A 22,176-nucleotide genomic window follows, 5' to 3' on the forward strand; every position below is an offset into this window, starting at 1 on the left:
GCCTTTTATTGAGTCCCATATTCAGTAAGCATGCAATAACACCTCTTACCTCGGTACTTGTCACATTCTTCCATTTCTTAGACAGTTTGGACAATGTAGCATGTTTAGTTATAAACTGTTTAGCTGAGCAATTTGTTTCAGTTACAATAAGCTGCAGCATCATTGTAGTAAAGAATAGATTGAAATATTCTATCAAAGGAGGTCCTGCTGGCGGCATATGTTTTGGTCCTGGCAGCTCTTGAAATGGATGTGGTAATGGCTGTAGTGTTTCAGGTGTAATTACTTCAGAGTATTGTACATCTTCCATTTCGTCTTCACTTTCGTTCACAATATCGTCAAATACATCACTGTCACTTTCTGAACTGTTGCTACTTTTGCTAAAACACTCTGTATCACTAGTATATTCTAAAAGTTCACAAATTTCTTCACCGGTAAGTCCTCTGCTGTGGCCTGGTGTAGGTCGCAATTTTCACAAAAATGGAGAAAATAAACTGTAAACTCTTAACATTAAGAAAAACACACAGAAACAATGATAAGTAACAGTACTGCGCAACAACAAGAACGTAGAATGCAATAACAGAATATAAACATGTACTGCGAAACACAACGTCAATAAACAAACTATGCAAAAGCGGAATAATCGAACGCTAATATTTCACTGAAACAATTCTCAATTGTCGATAGCTATCAACCTACAAGTAGTTCAAGGCAAATAGCATCTGTAATCAGAAGGCCAACACCACCTAACACCCAATTCTGTAAGCTAAACAAGACAAATCAGAGTACAGACAAATCGGCACCCTGACAGTATTGGCGTCAGTAGGGGGTGACTATAGATTGTTACCTTGACATTCAAAGGGTTAAGCATGTGTTGACATCGATGAAAGCCTAGAATAGGGCCAGCAGCATATAGCATATTTAAGCGCTTTATGCAGGAATGCTGTCGGCACTTGCTGTGAGGTATGATGGGATGAAATAGGGTGTGTCTACTGTTCGTTCTATGCAGATGAGGTGGCAGCAAGCAAATGTGTTTCAAAGCCATGAAGAAATATCACATATCAGATGAATGTACAAGGGCAGTTCAATAAGTAATGCAACACATTTTTTTTCTCGGCCAATTTTGGTTGAAAAAAACCGGAAATTTCTTGTGGAATATTTTCAAACATTCCCACTTCGTCTCGTATAGTTTCATTGACTTCCGACAGGTGGCGGCGCTGTACGGAGCTGTTAAAATGGCGTCTGTAACGGATGTGCGTCGCAAACAATGGGCAGTGATCGAGTTTCTTTTGGCGGAAAACCAGGGCATCTCAGATATTTATAGGCGCTTGCAGAATGTCTACGGTGATCTGGCAGTGGACAAAAGCACGGTGAGTCGTTGGGCAAAGCGTGTGTCATCATCGCCGCAAGGTCAAGCAAGACTGTCTGATCTCCTGCGTGCGGGCCGGCCATGCACAGCTGTGACTCCTGCAATGGCGGAGCGTGCGAACACACTCGTTCGAGATGATCGACGGATCACCATCAAACAACTCAGTGCTCAACTTGACATCTCTGTTGGTAGTGCTGTTACCATTGTTCACCAGTTGGGATATTCAAAGGTTTGTTCCCGCTGGGTCCCTCGTTGTCTAACCGAACACCATAAAGAGCAAAGGAGAACCATCTGTGCGGAATTGCTTGCTCGTCATGTGGCTGAGGGTGACAATTTCTTGTCAAAGATTGTTACAGGCGATGAAACATGGGTTCATCACTTCGAACCTGAAACAAAACGGCAATCAATGGAGTGGCGCCACACCCACTCCCCTACCAAGAAAAAGTTTAAAGCCATACCCTCAGCCGGTAAAGTCATGGTTACAGTCTTCTGGGACGCTGAAGGGGTTATTCTGTTCGATGTCCTTCCCCATGGTCAAACGATCAACTCTGTAGTGTATTGTGCTACTCTTCAGAAATTGAAGAAACGACTTCAGCGTGTTCGTAGGCACAAAAATCTGAACGAACTTCTCCTTCTTCATGACAACGCAAGACCTCACACAAGTCTTCGCACCCGAGAGGAGCTCACAAAACTTCAGTGGACTGTTCTTCCTCATGCACCCTACAGCCCCGATCTCGCACCGTCGGATTTCCATATGTTTGGCCCAATGAAGGACGCAATCCGTGGGAGGCACTACGTGGATGATGAAGAAGTTATTGACGCAGTACGACGTTTGCTCCGACATCGACCAGTGGAATGGTACCGTGCAGGCATACAGGCCCTCATTTCAAGGTGGCGTAAGGCCGTAGCATTGAATGGAGATTACGTTGAAAAATAGTGTTGTGTAGATAAAATATTGGGGAATAACCTGGTGTATTTCAATGCTGAATAAAACAAACCCTTGTTTCAGAAAAAAATGTGTTGCATTACTTATTGAACTGCCCTCGTACCACAATGATACATTAGGCAGAGTGAAAGATTGCTGTGAATGACAATTATAAATTTAATTGCTCCTTATTTGACTAACAGCTATTCGAACTGTGCTAGTGTGTCCTGACTTAAGAGTAACCTTGTAATCCATATGTTCAAAAAGAACATAGAAACATTTTTTTATAATCAAGAGTTTCAACTTCATTTCTGCTTGTGTTGCTCACACCAATTTAAATAGTGCTTTTAGCTCCAGTCCTAACCACAACCACATAATCAGTATCTCTCAGAAAAAAGCAATGACATACTTGTGAAAATGATGATTATTAATGTAATTCCTGCTTGTTTCACATACAATCATTTGCTGTTTGTTGTCTTGGTCTTCAGTCCAAAGACTGGTCTGATACAGCTCTCTATGCTACTTTATCCTGTGTAAGCCTCATCTCCAAATAACTACTGCCAACGTACATCCTTCTGAAACTGGTTACAGTTTTCTTTTCTTGGTCTCCTGCTACAATTTTAACCCCCCCCCCCCCCCCGCCCCCCCCCCCCCACACACACACACACACACACACACACACACACACACACACACACACACACTAAATGGGTGATCCTTGATGTCTCAGAATGTGTGGTCAACCCTTCCTTTCTCCTACTAAGGTTGTGTGTCAAATTTCTTTTCTCCCGAATTCTATTCAGTACCTCCTAATTAGTCACATGATGTACCCATCTAATCTTTAGCATTCTTTTACAGCACCACATTTTGAAAGCTTCTGTTCTCTTCTTATCTTAACTATTTTGTATTGCTGATTCACTTCCACACATGGCAACACTGCATTCAACTACTTTCTGAAAAGACTTCCCAACACTTAAATCTGTATTTGATGTTAAATTTCTGTTCTTCAGATATGCTTTTCTAGCAATTATCAGTCTTTATTTTAAATCCCCTCTACTTCAGCCATCAGTTATATTGCTGGCCAAGTAACAAAATTCACCTGCTACTTTCAGCACCTCATTTCCTAATCCGATTCCCTTCAGCATCATCTGACTTAATTTAACTATATATCCTTGTTTTGCTTTTGTTGAAGTCCATCTTATATCCTACTCACACATTGTCCATTGCTACTGCTCTTCGAAGTCCTTTGCTGTCTGACAATTACAATGTCAGCATCAGACCAAGTTCGTTCTCTCTCTCTCTCTCTCTCTCTCTCTCTCTCTCTCTCTCTCTCTATCTCTATCTCTATCTCTATCTCTATCTCTATCTCTATCTCTATCTCTATCTCTATCTCTATCTCTATCTCTATCTCTATCTCTATCTCTATCTCTATCTCTATCTCTATCTCTATCTCTATCTCTCTCTATCTCTGTCTGTCTGTCTGTCTGTGTGTGTGTGTGTGTGTGTGTGTGTATACTTTAATTTCTACTCCAAATCTTTCTTGGTTTTTCTTTAATACTTAACGTACACGTTTAATAACATTGGGGATAGGCTACAACTCTGTCTCACACCATTATGAACTGCTGCTTACCTTTCATGTCCCTCAACTAAAAAACACTGTCTGGCTTCTGTACAACTTGTAAATAGCCTTTCGGTACCTGTATTTTACACTTCCTATGATCAGAATTTCAAACACAGTATTTCAGTCAACATTGTCAAAAGCTTTCTCTAAGTCTACAAATGCCACAAACAAAGGTTTGAGTTTCCTTAACCTAACTTTAAGACAAGTTATGCCGTCAGTACTGCCTTGCATGTTGCTACATTTCTCTGGAATCCATACTGATCTTTCCTGAGGTCATCTTCTACCAGTTTTCCCATTATTCTGCTAAAGAATTCTTGCTAGCATTTTGCAACCATGGCTTATTAAAGTGATATATTGGTAATATTCACACCTGTAAGCAACTGCTTTCTTTGGATTTGGAATTATTATATTCTACTATAAGTCTGAGTGTTTTCGCTTTTAAGGCGCAAAACTGCTATGGTCATTAGCGCCTGGTCCGTGACTTAGGAAACAGTAAAAAACCGAAAATGGAAACCAGCAGCAACGGGAACGAAACTCAAAAAACTGGAGAAACTAAAAGCAGAAGGAAGGCTAAAAATCCACTACAAAAAGGGGTTGGTTGTCCCCAAAAAAAGCTTCAAATGACTGACGTCATATCACTGGCACTAATAAACTCGAGAACGCAATCGGCCGAGCGCGTGTCATCTGCTAAAATTGACAATATATCAGGCGACAGCTGTAGACGGGCGCGTAACGGAATAAAATAGGGACACTCAATTAAAAGGTGTCTTACCTTCCACAGCTGAGAGCAGTGGGGACAGAGTGGGGGAGGATCGCCGCTTAAGAGATGCCTATGGCTAAAAAGACAGTGCCCTATCCGGAATCTAGTTAAAATTACCTCCTCCCGACGACGCGTTCGGGAGGAAGAGGTCCAAGCACAAGGAAGAGCTTTCACGTCCCGCAATTTATTATGGGGAAGTGTCGACCAATGTGCGGGCCATAAAAGAACAACACGACAACATAAAACGCTCCGTAGATCGGCGAAGGGAATCGATTGAATAGCTGGCCGAACAAGAGAGACTGCAGCCTTGGCCGCTATATCAGCCGCCTCATTTCCACAAATACCAACGTGTCCCGGGAGCCAGAGGAACGCCACCGAGACGCCCCCCAGGTGGAGCAAGCGCAGACAGTCCTGAATCCAGTGGACCAGAGGGTGGACAGGGTAAAGAGCTTGGAGACTGAGGAGAGAGCCGAGAGAATCTGAACAGATAACATACAGTATCCGCTGATGGCGGCGGATGTAGTGGACAGCCTGGAGAACAGCGTAAAGCTCCGCAGTATAAACCGAACACTGGTCGGGAAGCGGAAATTGATTTGGGGTGTCGCCAACAGTATAGGCACACCCTACACCAAACGATGTTTTTGAGGCACCGGTGTAAATAAATGTGGCTTCCTTCATTTGTGCACACAGAGCAGAAAATGCCCGACGATAAAAAAGTGAAGGGATACCATCCTTGGGAAACTGACAAAGGTCACGGAGCAGGCAGATCCGGGGACGGAGCCAAGGCAGTGCTGTACCCCAAGTTGTCAAGAAGGTTTTAGGAAAGCGGAAGGAAAGAGACTGGAGCAGTTGACGGAAGCGGACTCCCGGTAGTAGTAGGGAGGAGGGGCGGCCTGCATACCCTACATCAAAGGAGGCGTCGAAAAAAATGTCATGGGCTGGATTAGCAGGCATGAAAGACAGATGGGTAGCATAACGACTCAGAAGGACTACTCGCTGATTGGACAGCGGAGGTTCAGCAGTCTCAGCATAAAGGCTTTCCACAGGGCTGGTGTAAAAAGCTCCAGACACTAAACGTAATCCACGGTGGTGGATAGAGTCGAGACGCCGAAGAATAGACGGCCGAGCAGAGGAGTAGACTATGCTTTCATAGTCCAATTTCGAGCGCACTAACGCGTGACAGAGGCGGAGAAGGACCACTCGGTCCGCTCCCCAGGAGGTACCATTCAGGACACGGAGGGTGTTGAGGGATCGCAGACAGCGAGCCGAAAGATAGGAAACGTGGGAGGACCAGCACAGTTTTCTGTCAAACATAAGACCCAAGAATTTAGCGACGTCCGAAAACGGAAGGTTGACAGGTCCTAGATGTACGGAGGGTGGAAGAAACTCCTTACGTCTCCAAAAATTAACACAAACAGTCTTACTGGGAGAAAAACGGAAGCCGGTTTCGATGCTCCAAGAGTGGAGGCGATCGAGACATCCTTGAAGACGTCATTCAAGAAGGCTGGTCCGTTGAGAGCTGTAGTAGATCGCAAAATCATCCACAAAGAGGGAGCCCGAGACATCAGGAAGGAGACAATCCATAATTGGATTTATGGCAATGGCAAACAGTACAACACTCAGCATGGAGCCCTGGGGTACCCCGTTTTCTTGGGAGAAAGTACGGGAGAGAGTAGTGTTCACCTGCACTCTAAATGTGCGCTCTGCCATAAATTCGCGAAGAAAAAGGGGCAGCCGACCTCGAAAGCCCCAAGAGAACAGTGTGCGGAGGATGCCTGTCCTCCAACAAGTATCGTATGCTCTCTCCAGATCAAAAAATATTGCTACTGTTTGGCGTTCCCGGAGAAAATTGTTCATGATATAAGTGGAGAGAGCAACAAGATGGTCAACTGCCGAACGATGCTTTCGGAATCCGCATTGGGCAGGTGTTAAAAGACTGCGGGATTCCAGCTACCACGCTAGACGGTAATTCACCATACGCTCCAAAACCTTACAGACACTACTCGTGAGAGAAATGGGGCGATAGCTAGAGGGGAGATGTTTGTCCTTTCCAGGTTTCGGAACAGGAACGACAACAGCTTCCCGCCATCGTCTGGGAAAAGTACTGTCGGTCCAAATTCGATTATAAAGGCGAAGGAGGTAACGCAGACTATGAGTTGATAAATGCAGCAACATTTGGACGTGGGTACCATCCGGTCCTGGGGCGGAGGAGCGACAAGAAGAGAGTGCATGTTGGAGTTCCCGCATGGAGAAAACAGTATTGTAGCTTGCGCGATTTTGAGAAGAGAAAGCAAGAGGTCGCACTTCCCCTGCACGTTTCTTCGGGAGAAACGCTGGCAGGTAATTTGAAGAGCTTGAAATCTCAGCAAAGTGCTGACCCAATGAGTTAGAAATTGCGACGGGGTCCACTAATGTATCATGCGCGACAGTGAGCCCAGAGACCGGGGAGAAACTAGGCGCGCCTGATAACCGTCTAAGCCGACTCCAAACTTCCAAGGAGGGAGTGAAGGTGTTAAATGAGCTAATAAAGAATTTCCAGCTTGCCTTCTTAATAAAGAATTTCCAGCTTGCCTTCTTGCTATCGCGGATGACACGACGGCATCGCGCACGGAACTGCTTATAGCGGATACAGCTGGCCAAAGTAGGATGGTGGCGGAAAACGCGGAGAGCACATCGCCGCTCACGTACTGCATCACGGCATGCCTCGTTCCACCAAGGAACTGGGGGGCGCCGGGCCAATTCGGAGGTGCGTGGTATTGAACGTTCCGCAGCTGTAAGAATAACGTCTGTAATATGTGTGACCACATCATCGACGCTGGGAAAGTGATGGTCATCGAATGTCAATAGAGACGAAAAAAGTGTCCAATCGGCTTGGGCAAACTTCCAGCGTCATGGGCGCATATATGGCAGTTGAGGCTGCAGTCTAAGGACACATGGAAAGTGGTCACTCGAGTGTGTATCATCAAGGGCGAACCATTCGAAGCGCCGAGCTCGCGGAACAGTACCGACCGAAAGGTCCAGATGAGAGAAATTTGTCATGGAGGCAGACAAAAATGTGGGGACCCCAGTGTTGAGGCAAACTAGATCCACTTGGTGGAAGACGTCTAGCAATAGTGAGCCACGTGGACAAGGATGTGGAGATCCCCAAAGCGGGTGGTGGGCATTGAAGTCCCCAACCAGCAAATAGGGGGGGGGGGGGGGGAGGTGACCAAGAAGATGAAGGAGATCAGCTCGTGCCATTGGTGTGGACGATGGAATGTATACAGTACAAAGAGAAAAGGTATATCCAGAAAGGGAAAGACGGAGAGCAACAGCTTGGAAGGGAGTGTTTAAGTGGATTGGGTGATAATGGAGAGTATCATGGAGAAGAATCATGAGTCCTCCATGGGCTGGAGTGCCTTCAACAGAGGGGAGATCAAACCGGACGGACTGAAAATGGGGGAGAACAAAGTGGTCATGGGGACGCAGCTTTGTTTCCTGAAGACAGAAGATGACCGGCGAGTAGGATCGTAAGAGGATAGACAATTCATCCCGATTGGCTCGAATTCCGCCGATATTCCAGTGGATAATGGACATAGGGTGAACAGAAAATGGAGAAATGTGACCAAGGTTGCCGTCAACGACTGCTCAGAGCTTGCAACCGACAGCATGGAATGGCATTCAGCCGAAGGCAGAAAATCCTGATCCATAGGTTGTTCAGGAGCAGTTCCTGCCACCAGCGATCGGCCAGTTGATCGGCCGCCAGCAGTGCGCCACAGCGACACAGAAGACGGCCGAGGGCGATTTCCGCCAGGTGGTGCTGTAGATGGGACATGCCTTGGCGGAGAAGGAGACGAACTGGGTTTCTTAGTAGCCTTCTTGGAAATATGATGTTTAGATGAAGGAGGAACCGATGGTTGTGAAGTTGGGGTACGTAAAAAATCTTCACTAGTATGCTCTTTTTTCGAAGTCTTGGTGTCTGACTTTTGGGCTCGAGATTTAGCAGAACCCGATGGAGGGTGAGCCATAGAGTGGGCAGGCGAGAGTGGTGAGGTTGAAAGGGCGATCTTTGCGCTGGCCGATCTGACGACCGTGACACTAAAGGTGAGGTCGCAAGTCTGCGTGGCTGCCTCCTTTGTTGGCCGAGGGGAAGCAAGGACAGTGCTGTATTTTCCTGTCTGAGGCACGGTGGGCTGTCAACTGGCGAATAATTTTCGAGCAGCAAAGGTCGACACCTTTTCCTTCACTCTGATTTCCTGGATGAGCTTTTCGTCTTTAAAAACGGGGCAATCTCGAGAGGAAGCAGCGTGGTCACCCATACAGTTGATGCAGCGAGGGGATGGAGGTGGACAAGCACCCTCATGGGCATCCTTGCCACACGTAACACATTTGGCCGGATTGGAACAGGACTGGTTGGTGTGATTGAACCGCTGACACCGATAGCAACGCGTAGGGTTTGGGACGTAAGGGCGAACGGAAATTATCTCATGGCCTGCTTTGATTTTCGATGGGAGTTGAACTTTGCCAAATGTCAAGAAGACAGTGCGGGTTGGAATGATGTTCGTGTCAACCCTTTTCATGACTCTATGAACAGCCGTTACGCCCTGGTCAGACAGGTAGTGCTGAATTTCTTCGTCAGACAATCCATCGAGGGAGCGTGTATAAGCGACTCCACGTGAGGAATTTGAAGTGCGGTGCAATTCAACCCGACAGGGAAGGTGTGGAGCAGTGAAGTACGCAGCAATTTTTGTGCCTGGAGGGCACTGACTGTTTCTAACAACAAGGTGCCATTCCGTAATCTGGAACAAGACTTTACAGGACCTGCAATTGCGTCGACACCTGACTGTGAACTTGCGCTTCATCTACATCTACATTTATACTCTGGAAGCCACCCAACGGTGTGTGGCGGAGGGCACTTTACGTGCCACTGTCATTACCTCCCTTTCCTGTTCCAGTCGCGTATGGTTCGCGGGAAGAACGACTGTCTGAAAGCCTCCGTGCGCGCTCGAATCTCTCTAATTTTACATTCGTGATCTCCTCGCGAGGTATAAGTAGGGGGAAGCAATATATTCGATACCTCATCCAGAAATGCACCCTCTCGAAACCTGGCGAGCAAGCTACACCGCGATGCAGAGCGCCTCTCTTGCAGAGTCTGCCACTTGAGTTTGTTCAACATCTCCGTAACGCTATCACGGTTACCAAATAACCCTGTGACGAAACGCGCCGCTCTTCTTTGGATCTTCTCTATCTCCTCCGTCAACCCGATCTGGTACGGATCCCACACTGATGAGCAATACTCAAGTATAGGTCGAACGAGTGTTTTGTAAGCCACCTCCTTTGCTGATGGTCTACATTTTCTAAGGACTCTCCCAATGAATCTCAACCTGGTACCCGCCTTACCAACAATTAATTTTATATGATCATTCCACTTCAAATCGTTCCGCACGCATACTCCCAGATACTTTACAGAAGTAACTGCTACCAGTGTGTTCCGCTATCACATAATCATACAATAAAGGATCCTTCTTTCTATGTATTCGCAATACGTTACATTTGTCTATGTTAAGGGTCAGTTGCCACTCCCTGCACCAGGTGCCTATCCGCTGCAGATCTTCCTGCATTTCGCTACAATTTTCTAATGCTGCAACTTCTCTGTATACTACAGCATCATCCGCAAAAAGCCGCATGGGACTTCCGACACTATCTACTAGGTCATTTATATATATTGTGAAAAGCAATGGTCCCATAACACTCCCCTGTGGCACGTCAGAGGTTACTTTAACGTCTGTAGACGTCTCTCCATTGATAACAACATGCTGTGTTCTGTTTGCTAAAAACTCTTCAATCCAGCCACACAGCTGGTCTGATATTCCGTAGGCTCTTACTTTGTTTATCAGGCGACAGTGCGGAACTGTATCGAATGCCTTCCGGAAGATTTTGTTAGGCATCTTGACAAGTTCAGACTTTGTGATTCGGACAGCCTTGCGAGTTTCGATGTTGTCTCTCTGTTCACAATGGAGCCTTTGCAGGAATCCTTTGAAGTTATTGGCCAGAAATTTGACAGAGACCAACCTTTTTGACATATCCTGATGTCGACATACTTTCTCTTCTACAGTGGATACTACAATCAGACGGAAGGAGTAGCCATGGGGAGTCCATATTCACCAGTTGTTGGCAACTTTTACACAAAACATTTCGAGGAAGCAGCGCTGGATTCAGCACAGTGGAAACCTACCTGTTTCTTCTACTATGTTGACGACAACTTTGTCATATGGCCACATGGTAGAGAGAAGCTGAACGGTATCCTCATACATCTCGATTCCATACACCAGAACATCAAGTTTACCATGGGAGTCAAAGTGGATGGAGTACTCCAGTTTCTAGATGCCCTGGCTAAAAGAGCAGACGGTACATTGGGCCACAGCGTGTACCCTAATCTTTACTTACATACAAACAGTTGCCACCACCCAGCACAGAGGAACGGCGTCCTCAAAACATTCGTTGATAGAGTCCGTACCCTGTCACACAATGTGAACCTTAACCGAGAACTTTAACATCTGAGGTCGGTTTTCTGGAAAAACAGCTACACAAAGAAGCAAATTTGGAAAGCTCTACATACCACACCGACTGTACAACTGGAGGAAGCAGAAGAGGAACCTAATCAGGATGGGGCATAGCATTTATTCCATTCTTCAAAAACTTCATGTGAAGACTGTCTTTGCCCATCAATTAAGATACAGGCACTGATTTGTAATGTCACAGTTGATCTAGGACTACAGCAATCTGGAGTCTACTAGATCCCCTGCAAATGTGACATGACTTAATGTAGGTCAAACATTGCACACTATCAAAGATAGTTGCCAAGAACATCAACGCACACTGGACTGCAGCAGCCTAATAAGTCAGCAATTGCTGAACTCTGCCTCTCACAATTACACAGAATGAATGACAACCAGACCAGGGTTCTGACACAGATGTCCAAACAACAGGACTGTGTCATTAAAGAATCTATCAAGATTAGAGTATGGGAACTGCTGATCAATCAAGATAGCAGTTACATCCTTATTAAGGCCTGGGAATCTGCTTTGAATCTGATTAAAGGGAGAAAGAAGACTTCCCACCATGAACTGACTGAGAACAGGCAGAGAGATTAAGACGATACCAGCAAGCGCCCCTAACGTGGAACACAAATGGAACAGATGCTGGACGTTCCGCAACTGGGTGCAGACCGCATTCAGAACACCTGGAGGGGGGGGGGGGGGGGGGGGAGGAGATAAAAGCCTGGCACCAGTGCCTTGGCAGTCAGTTCATCAGCCCACCTGATGGCGACGTAGTCACTTGCCGAAATATTGTGCCCATTTGACAATAACACCCGCCTGTTCATCCATGAACACTTTCTTCCTTGATATAGCTGCTTATCCTATCCCCAAAGGCCTCTCATTTTCTTGTTGGTGGTATCTACCTTTCCCCTAATGAAATAAGCTTTTAAATTCTTACATTTGCCCTCTAGCCATTTCTGCTTAGCCATTTTCACTGTCAAATTATTGTTTAGATGTTTGTATTCCCTTTCTCCTGCTTCATTTGCTGCATTTTTATATTTTCTCCTTTCATCAAATTCAGTGTCTCCTGAGTTATCCTAGGCAGTGTCTTTTTACCCATTTCATACTCTGCTGCCTTCACTATTACATCTATATCTCCAAAGCCGAGTGGTCAGTACAGATGAATGCCATGTGAGGGGCCGAGGTTTGATTCCAGGCCGGGTCAGAGATTTTCTCTGCTTGGGGACTGGGTGTTAAGTTGTCTAGATCATAATTTCATCCCCACTGATACCCAAGTCACCAATGTGGTGTCAACTCTAAAGACAGCTGGACTTATCACAGGTCGTGCTCCTAGCCTAGCTACTGAATCATTTCTCTTCTCAAAGCTATCTGTTCATCTTCTACTGTATTCCCTTTCCCTGTTCTAATCAATTGCTGCGTAATGCTTCCTCTGAAACTCTCAAAAACCTATGGTTCTTTTAACTTAGCCAGATCCCATCTGCTAAATTTCACATCTTTTAGCAATTTCTGAAGTTTTAATCTGCAGTTCATAAACAAATTGTGGTCAGAGTCCACATCTGCCTCTGGAAATGTCTTGCAATTCAAAACCTGGTTCCAAAATATCTATTTTACCATTACATAATTAATCTGAAACCTTCCAGTGCCTCCATGCCGAATTACATATACTACCTTCTTCCATTATTCTTAAACCAATTGTTAGAAATGATTAAATTATGGTCCGTGCAAAATTCTACCGTGCAGCTTCCTCTTTCAATCCTTCCCCAAACACACATTCACCTATTTTTCCTTCTTTTACTTTTCCTAATACCTAACTCCAGCCACCTTTACAAATTATCCTCTCCCGTAACTGGTGTAAATTCTTACATCTCATCAAATTTCTACAACCTCTTCTGTGAATTTATTTGGCACCAACTTTTACTACTGTGGTGGTTGTGGGCTTTGTCTATCTTTGCTACTATAATGTAGTCACTATGCTGTTTATAGTAGCTTACCCACACTCCTATTTTCTTATTATTAAACCTACTCCTGCATTATCCCTATCTGATTTTGTATTTATAACCCTGTACTCACCTGATCAAAAGACCTGTTAGTTCTACCACCAAACTTCAGTGAGTCCTATCTACTTCAACATGCATATTTCCCTCTTTAAATTTTCTAAGCTGCCCGCTTGATTAAGGGATCGAACATTCCACACTGATCCACAGAACACCCATTTTGCTTCTCCAGATGACATCCTAAGTAGCCCCACCTGGTGATCCGAATGAGGGACTATTTTACCTCCAGAATATTTTACTCAAGAGGATGCAATCATTTAACTGTACAGTAGAGCTACAGCTGTAAGTTTTCCTGGTTATGTGGACTGTCATCCTATTGGCTACATAAAACTGACGTATTGCCAACCTATGAGAAGCACAGAAACGCCAAGACTGCCGCTGGTCCTGATCTACACTTCAACTTATAGTTTCTAACATTATGCCACACCACGCAGTGCACTTCAGAGGATGCAGTTCACACCCATTCACTGCATGCAAGTTTTTACTGCCCCAAAACTGACAATTTTGTCTGTTAAGTCATTAAGCGTAAAATGCACTTTGTTGTTCAACAACTTGCAGACAAAATTTATTTCTGTAGCCAACTCTTGTGTTCAGAATTCATATGCTAATAGTTGCCCCAGTTGAATTTTGTAAAAGTACAGGTGCAGAGTTTCAGACTTCACCAGAGCCACATCCTTCGTAACTAGTTTCCAAGAACATCTTTGTACTGAAGTTTCCACACGCTCATAAACAATCTTGCACTCTTTGGATGTCATCCTCTGCACAGGTTGCCCTTTATCTCCCACACCAAGGTAAAGGTAAACCTCACAATTAACCCTCTTGCTGGGTTGGGTTGATCTGGGGAAGAAGACCAAACAGCGAGGCCATCTGTCTCATCGTATTAGGGAGGAATGGGGTACGAAGTCTGCCATGCCCTGTCAAAGGAACCATCTGGCATTTGCCTGAAGTGAATTAGGGAAATCACAAAAAACTAAATCAGGATGGCTGTAACCCTCTTGTCTGCAGCACTTAAGAATCAAGCATCAGATCATGGTTCCAATGGTTCAGCCCTGATGTTGAAATAGTGGCAATATCCTTTTTGTGTGTGCGTGCGCGTGTGGGTGGGTTGGGGGGGGGTGCACACACACACACACACACACACACACACACACACACACACACACACACACACACACACACACACACACACACCTGACCTCTGGTTTCTACAGTAAAGCTTCATAATTTTGATTTGTTAGGCAGTGCTGAATTTTTTCCATATTCGATCTCCTGCACTTCCGTTGTCAGAATCTGAAACAAAAGAAAAGTGAAAAAGAATAAAGTTATTCACAGCTTTAACAGCATTGTGACTTTTGCCCCCCCCCCCCCCCCCAATGTTGCACACATTCACCATGAACAGAAGTTAACATCTTTTTTTGGTCCAATTCAAAAGTCATTCAAGCCTGCCAACATCAGAGTGGCAAAATATAATGGCATCAAAAGAATGCTTACATTCAAAAATATCCTGAGGCACGTCTTACAAGTAACGCATTTGGATATTCAAAATATGCTTTCACTTCTGTCTGACAAAGCAATAAATTTGTCACTATGTGAGTAAACTGTTGCAATTTTGGGGCTACTAGTATCATGCAGAGCTGCTGCAGCCACTTCTGTTTCACTGCAATATAGAGCACATAATATGTGCCACACGGCTACTGAAAAAATAAACAGTTGGTCCATACTTCTGTAATAGTAGCTGACAAAAAATACTTAAAATATAGTTCATGTGAATCCTAACTTCAATACATTTTAAGTCTGCCCAACTGGACACAAAATGACAATTTTTAGTGGAATTCGGGGCAATATCACCAGTAACTCTGTATCATCACTTAAAAGAAAGAAGTCAATCAGCTATATATATATATAAAGTAATAATTAATTCTAAAGTTCTACTGCAGGATTAAATGAGGTTCTGATTGTCAGCAAGAATATACATGTGTAGTTATCACTACTAACTACACACACCTGTTTTGCTGTCTTACTATTGGCCAGATACAAAACTGCATTATAACTAAACAGAATGAACTTCTGCCCAGTTACAATTCTGGCCACACTTAATAATTTTGTAAACAGTATCAAATTAAAAACACAAACTATAGCTAAAATCTATACTTTAAATATCAGTGAGTTATTTTGGGTTTAGAAGACTAATTTGACAATCTCTCTTTTACATACACCTGTTAAATACACGTTAAGAAGCTTTAAGTAATTAGTTCTTATCTTGTTTATTATTCAAACACTTTTTCTGCAAAAAACTGTATTACTGAGCTGCATAAGGATACTATTAAAAAAATTTGAAGCGGAATTATGGAGAAAAAACTGCTACAGCTACATCTACATTTTTACACACACGAACACCAGTATCTCAAGTGAATGGCAACCTACTGAAAATAACGGGAAACAAAGATAGCGAGTGCAAAATTGAAACCATCTTGCAGATATAACCATTCTTGATGGTGCCATTTGGCAATCACGAAGTCATTAATCTTTAGTCTAATGTGGGATTACTGAATGTTGCGATTTTGTAGTGCAGCTCTTCCTCATCCCTAAAACAAACGGCCCCGATAACCTTAGGTATTCACTGCAACCCCCTGCTGAATAATCATTAAACTATACACACTGATTTATCCTTCAATACTGAAAACCCCAACTACACAAATCTCTATCTGAAGAAAAACAACTAGGTAGCACAACCTGCACAACATACACCTCTATTAAGCCAACCAAAAACTGTTCAGTATGTCTTCCCCACGCTAAAATTATCCTAGTACCCACACACAGAAACAGTAGCCCACTCCCTTGAGCCATGTTCCCACAGGAAGTAACTCCTCCCATTCTTAGCCTGATTCATCAATTTCCACAACCACACCCATCTCCCAAAAAGCCATTATACAGGAACCACTCCTAATGGACCTCCCAACCTTGTTAAGACATCACCAAATGTAAAGGTCTGTTATTTGAGAAGTACAAACAATTAGATCCACACCTAGAAACAAATGGCAAGCAAAATTAAATTCAACAAACAAACATTTTATTTAAATTGGTAGACCGTGTCCAACATAAAAGTAACTCACTGGCAAGCCAACAACTTACAAAAAACAAGTACTGTACAGCTAAAACTCCATTTCAAGATACCATCACTCACAATTTAATGATAAAAATGTCCCACACCAGAGTGGGTCATTGCCATCCTCTATCAGGCCCTCTGCATATAAAACCCATTGGGACTAAATGTTTTCACCAAAGTTATGTCAAAGGCACAACGGTAACAATAAGGAGAGCCCTCATGACATCAAAAACTAAACAGACATCCATCATCTTAGTTGCCCCAAAACACTTTCTTCATTTGTTTTGCTTGTTTCAAGTTTAAAAAGTTGTTAGATCAAAAATACCAGCTTCTGTCACAAGTTCACTATTTGTTCTGATCATAGTCCTTTGTTGGAACATATTTGGTCATGTGTATAAAACTAATTTCCATTCAGCCAGACTGCTTTCTTAATCAGATTTTTTGGACTTCAAACATTCAAAACATTTCATCTGATGAAACTTGTCTGCTTTTCTCTTAGGTAGTTCATTTTAAGTCATATGTTGTTTATGCTTATCCAGTTTATATTAGAGTTGCATCTATCTTGTTTATCTGTAAATCAAGTTTAGAACAGTTGGCTCTATATTGTCACATACAGAACATGTCACTCAAAGTACTCAAAATTTGTGTTTTAGTCAATCACTAAAATCAGTTGTTACTTGTATAACACAGGATTTACAAGATTTTTCCTCTGAATATAACTTTCAAATCTTAAGTTCTTCTGTTAATTATAACCCTTTGCTATCGTGAATGCTCTAATGTGATTTGGGGCCTCTCATGACTACATGTTGAGGCACTCCTGACACAGTTCCTTCTTTAGGTGTGTTTGGTATAGTTTTAGGTTTTCCTCTGGTCTCCACATGTGCTTTCACTGTAGTAGCCAAGAGTAATAAAACATTTGTTGGTGATGCTATGCAATGCCAAGAATGCTGGTTGACATGTTCAGAAAAACATCATGAATGTCATGCAGCTTCATCTAGACTTCTTTGGGCTTTTTCGCATAACAGGATTTACATTGATAAGTAGTCAGGTACTTAAAATCATTACCTGTAACATGATATGCCCTATAATCTTTTAGAAGAATCATAAATACATGAACACTTTTCATTGAATTCTGCACAGGACTGGAATATTCACATCATCTGACATTTCTGGTGTCTTAATTCCACTTATGAAATAGCTTTGCATAATACCAGTAAACTTAAGGTGTTGTCCTGCTCAACTTACCAAGAAAACTGCCTTTTCCAGCCTACTATGGATGCACAATGTGGCACATTACTATATTAGTTTTTGATTTATTACTGAACATTGTAATAGCTCGAATTTCGTTTATAATGTGGGAGTGACTGGCAAGTATTGCTGGTAAGCCAGTAACACGAAAATACAGCATCATAAATTGAAACAAAAGGAGACAAACTAAGTAGAAAATTAATCCTGGCCATTCTTCCTCAACATCACGTGGACCTTCATCATCTGTTTCAAGCACAACAAATCTTTAGCACAGATTTTCTACCACATCGGCCATTTTTACGGAAAACAGACCCTGCCACATTAGCCTGTTGGACGCCAGTTCCTCTATAAGATGACATTGTGAACTAAATTTTGATGGACCTTTGTTACATGTACCCTTCATTTATACATAATGTTTCTTATTATCCACACTTATGTTCCTGACTATCTCTCAATACATTGTGCCAAATTTGATCTCTTGCATGATGAACAAATGAACAAACAAACCGTTTCAGGGCACCTTGATATTATTGGTTTATCATAAAGCTTGGTGTAACCTGATGTACTGTGAAAACCTCAAACAAAGTCAAAATGGCTAGAAATATTCTGGGAGATAAAGCAGATACAATTTTGTTAAAAAGATACACTAATTTCGTGTGAAAATGAAATACTTGCTATTAAGTCGTCATTAAAACTTGTTTACAAAGCATTTGTGTGTTACAGAGGTTGGGCTATCGAAAAATATCATGTACAGTGTTTAGGTTATTAAACCATTCCTTTTTTCACTATGCGGTCTTTTGCACTAACATAGGAGGTATCATTTTTAATGTTTATTATCACCATAACTGCCATCTGGTGACATTTATTGGCTTGCCAATTCCTGGAACACGGTTTCAAAAACTAATCTTTCTTTGTTATTGTACAGACATTGAATGACCCTCCATCAGTACGAGTTCAAAGGGAGAGGATGTGAAAACCACAATGATACTGATGCACTGACCTAATACAACTCAGTTCAGCATGGAGGTGTTCCTTCGACATTTCCACAATCTTTCACTTGTTGACTTCCACAAGTTAAGCATGTCCTGCTTACTCCTTTCACCATTTCACACATTTATGGGCTAAAGGATTGACATGGATTACGGAAGCATCCTTTCTACACCATACTTTTCTTGGTCATTTTACATGTAGGCACCAAAACAACGTTACATTTACTAGGGTAAATGCGCAGCATTACTGGATCAAATAAGCATTTGACACCAGAAATACTCTGAAAATGCCTTCCTGATACTTATTGGCGTAAGCACCGTAATAATTACTATTTAAAATATCTTATGTGTGAACACGGCAGAGATTAGGAAAAAAATACAATCTGAAAGTCTGCTAATGTTTTGGGGTATCTAGCTTGATGGCACTGGCTCCAAAACAACAAACAGCCTGTAAGTCTGTAGCGCCCTCCCCGTTCATTCTTACGTTCATGTTCATGGTCAAGAGTCACAGCCGACCGTGGAATAGCAGCCATCAGCTGACCTGACAGCCCTGCAAACAAAGCCACTGTGACGATACAATATCTACTGACTCTACAAAATCTATGTAGCGGTAACCAATGAACTTTAACACGAACACGTGCAGTTCTACTATTTCACATTTAATAATAAAATATATTTCCAAAAACACCACCTTGCAAATGGGCTAATCACAGGTACGAGTTCGATTTTACACATAGCACTGTTCACGCAATATCCTGTCCGGCAATATTATAGAAGAGGTAAAGAATTACGTGTTGAATTATGGAATAATGAAATTGGTTCCTCTTGCAAATTATGATCCTTGGGGATTATAATATTCAACTTACCTTCTACATAACACGCTAACAAACGTTCAACGGACAAGACACATTAATGCACCCCATACTTAGCATTCTACGCAGTACGAACGACGGCGCACAGACCAACAAGACAGACACTGCGGAATACGTATCTCAGAACAAAAACAACAGCTAAGGACTACTAAGTAGTGAGCACATACCTTCGAGTCTTCGACCATAAATATTGAAATTGAAAATATCATACACTCATTACAGTGTAGCACACAAAGATCTTGCTATGCCAAGGATATGTACATATCATGCACAGTGAATTCAATAGATAGAGAAGCCTGTGGTATTGACGTTGAACACTGGTTACTGTGAAGTCTACTGTACATTTATAACAAATCGATTGCATGATTGCTTCTGTCATCAATATTATTACAGTGTTCAAAATTCGTTACGACTTTTACATCAAGTTCTAATTTTACAGCGTACTTTTTATCACTTTCCACGTTCGAACACAAAGTCATTTTAACTTCAACCATGATCTTTGAGACTTAGTTGTTCAATGCATGGTGCATGTTAGTGATGGGCTAAACTGCGATTTTCCGATATCAGTGATTTCTGTGAATGCTACTTTTCAGTATCTGTTATTCTTAACTGTGATTTGTCGCAGTTAAGAGTCGCAGTTAAGGAACCTAAGTCGCGTATCCCTCCGCCACTGCTACTTCTGCTACTTCCGCGATTTCTGCGATTTCTGCTACTTCTGCGATTTCTGTGACTTCTGCGATTTCTGTGACTTCTGCGATTTCTGTGACTCCTGCGATTGCTGCGACGTACCACCGTATGAAAAAGTTACATCTGTCCACACAGAAAATTGCATCTCAACAAACCTGTCATTGGTAAGTATATTTTACGTTTATTCTTCCGTTGGCTTTAATTTTGTATTAAAGAAACAACTGTGAAAATATTAATAGTGTAATTAATATGTAAGTAGCCGCACAGTACCGTAATAGTTCGTGTTTAGAAAATGAATTCTAACATATTGTTATGTTCATAGGTACCTGAACTACATTTCAGTCACTCAGTAAAGTGATAATTCAAAATATCATTGTCAACAGATCTGAAGAAATTGCCAGTCTTTAGACCGTTTTCGTCAGACGACAGGTTAGTTTCTAAGCGTTTTGATGGACTTAATTACTTCATTGAGATCGTTCTTGCGAATGTGATATAGCAAATAGTAGCAAATGTGATATAGCAAATATTAGCAATCTACTCTGTCAATTATATTGCTAGTAATTAGTGACAGCAAAAATTGTTTAATAATCCTTGTGTTTTTGCAGACGCAGTTCTGACTGATTACTGGTTGCTGTACATATCTATCCACATCAAGGCTGTTGAGAGAGACTCGTGAAGATTCAAGACAGCTCTTAGAGGATTTGCAGTTTAAAAGTGAAATAATTATGAAATAAGTGTATGACTGATTAAAGTGTTTTATTGAAGTTGTTGTGCGATTTTAAAGGAATAATAAATGTTAAATACATTGAGTGAATAATAAAAATCTCATTTTCCACATGTTAAGCTGTCCTACACCCGTAATTTTTCGCCACTTATTTATTGGTAAACACTTGTTGGAGAGTGACATGCCGCCCCCCCCCCCCCCCCTTTCTCCACAATCTTGGTGTGACACTGACCTGTAACATATCCCGAAGTCTACAATATGCATTTTGAGGCTGTTGATATGAAAGTGGGAAGTACAGATCTTCCAGTTAAATCAGGAATAGCTTAAGTGCATTACTTGAAAGTGACACAGGAAAAGCTTACTTATGTAGGTGGTAGTAGTGTCGGCAAAAAGTTCTTGTGTGTGAAGTTGCCATGTAGAACACCAGGTGTAAAACTTTTCTCCCGAGTCTTGAACTGTGAGGCATTCATATGACTGTTTTCATTTCTCTACACTTATACAGATGTCTGAGTTCTGCTGTGTTAACATTGCAAAGTCCTGTAGGCATGTGGAGTATTAACCAAAACTGTCATATTGGAAGCAGAATCAAACACATTTGTTACGTTACTCGATATTTTCAGGAGAAAAAGGCAATGTCGCTTCTTATTAATATAATACATTCAGAGTCACAGCAGTATTTGACCAACCATAACTGATGCTGAATGTGCATGTCGTCATATAATATGAAGAGCTTATTTCAATAGTGGTACAAGTCCATTACCTACATTTTTCTGTCTATAATGCTTCTGAAATTAGTGATCCAAACAAACATAAATAAAGGCTCATCTCTAGCAAGAAGCCATATGGTGAATATTTCTGGTATCTTAACTGCAGATTTTTCAGCACTCATTTAACTTTACGACTCTATATCTCAAAATTAACAAAAATGGACTTGTACTTCTATTGAAATAAACCCTTCACATGCACACACAGCACATCGATCTCGTGAGGCACAAGGCTCTCATAACGTACATACGTCGGTCAACAGATGACACTAGGAGAAGTATGTTAACTGCGCTTTTTAGTTGCTACTTGCGACTCTTAGTTGCGATTTGTCACAGAAATCGCAGTTTGACTCGGTAGCGAATAGCGTAGTATGAACTTTGCTCAACAGATGGCAGTGCTAACTGCGCTTTTTAGTTGCTACTTGTGACTCTTAGTTGCGACTTGTCACGGAAATCGCAGTTAGACTCCATAGCGTACCGCAGAGATGGACGTAGTACGAACTTTGACCCACAGATGGCAC

At 42.4% G+C, this 22,176-nt stretch overlaps 1 long non-coding RNA gene across 1 annotated transcript; it reads left to right on the forward strand.

Annotated features, from left to right (window-relative positions):
* The first annotated feature begins 20,230 nt into the window (after positions 1-20,230).
* LOC126460197 (uncharacterized) lies at positions 20,231-20,852 on the forward strand. Its single transcript, XR_007585935.1, has 3 exons — positions 20,231-20,331; positions 20,490-20,596; positions 20,773-20,852. It is a non-coding gene; the product is annotated as an uncharacterized LOC126460197 (long non-coding RNA).
* The last annotated feature ends 1,324 nt before the right edge of the window (positions 20,853-22,176 follow it).

This window comes from Schistocerca serialis, chromosome 1 (assembly GCF_023864345.2).
Source record: "Schistocerca serialis cubense isolate TAMUIC-IGC-003099 chromosome 1, iqSchSeri2.2, whole genome shotgun sequence".
NCBI classification, from domain to species: Eukaryota; Metazoa; Arthropoda; class Insecta; order Orthoptera; family Acrididae; genus Schistocerca; species Schistocerca serialis.